This window comes from Myotis davidii, unplaced genomic scaffold (assembly GCF_000327345.1).
Source record: "Myotis davidii unplaced genomic scaffold, ASM32734v1 scaffold684, whole genome shotgun sequence".
Classification (NCBI taxonomy): Eukaryota; Metazoa; Chordata; class Mammalia; order Chiroptera; family Vespertilionidae; genus Myotis; species Myotis davidii.
Genome location: NW_006295564.1, coordinates 1452294 through 1453319, shown reverse-complemented (window position 1 = coordinate 1453319; position 1026 = coordinate 1452294). Strand labels below are relative to the sequence as shown.

General features: G+C 46.6%; 1 protein-coding gene across 1 annotated transcript in view; it reads right to left on the bottom strand.

Moving 5' to 3' along the window:
• WNT3 (wingless-type MMTV integration site family member 3) overlaps positions 1-1026 on the bottom strand; it is a 38732-nt gene that overhangs the window by 4029 nt on the left and 33677 nt on the right. The window lies entirely within an intron of this gene.

Here is a 1026-nt window from a genome sequence, read left to right as displayed (position 1 = left end):
CCCGCCAGCCTCCCTGACCAGGGGCGGGGGTGGGGGGGTGGGGGGGGAGCCTGGCATCTCAGTCTCCCTCTCCGTCCCCTTCTCTGGGCTGAGAAGGTCAAGTCCCTCCTGGGAGGAGAGGACAGGGTCCAGCAAAGAAAGAGATTCTCGGGGATGTTCCCCCAACCTCGTCACACAGTAATGACCACCTGCGGGTGCTCGGCAGACACCAGATTCTCCCTCAGGGGCTACATCCCATCCAATCCTTTTCACCCGGGAGGCAGGAAGTCTGATGGGCCCATTCTGCAGATGCGGACTAACGACCAGAGGCCAAGGCCGGAAAGGCACGCCGTCCGACCATCTCCTTCTGGCGAAGAACCCTGAGCAGGGACGTGACCTGTGCGCGGCCTCGCAGGGCGAAGGGCCGGCCTAGGAACCAGGCTCCCGTCCCGATGCTGCGGAAGAACGCAGCTCGGCAGACAGTGACTGACTTCCTACTGGCTATGAGATTTCCTTCAGGACATGGCAAAGTGTTTTGTAAGATGATAGATGTGATGGTTTCACAATACTGTGAATTTACTTAATGCCACTAAATGGAATACTTTACAATCGTTAATTTTACAATGTGTGCTTCAATTCAGAACAATTTCAACTCTATAAATAACACTTTTTAGTTCACTGTAATATAATAGTCAAGTCTTTGGAAAAAGCTAACCTTTTAATTTTAATGCATTCATTAAAAAAATAATATTAAGCCCATTGTTCCTTACATATCAATAGGCTTCAGGAAAAAATCACTCTATTTTTGAAAACCAAAAAATATGTTGAAAGTGTGGTTTTGATTTCAAAAAATGGACAAGGACCTGAATAGACACATCCCCAAAGAGGACATACAGATGCCCAATAAACATATGAAAAATCACCCCGATAAGTTTAGTAATCATTTTTTAATTGGCAAAAGTGTGGATTGGTTTTATATTTGTGCAAATCTATTTACTATCTGCCTGAATAGGGAAGGTCTGGACGTTCTTACCTGCTTCTTCCTCA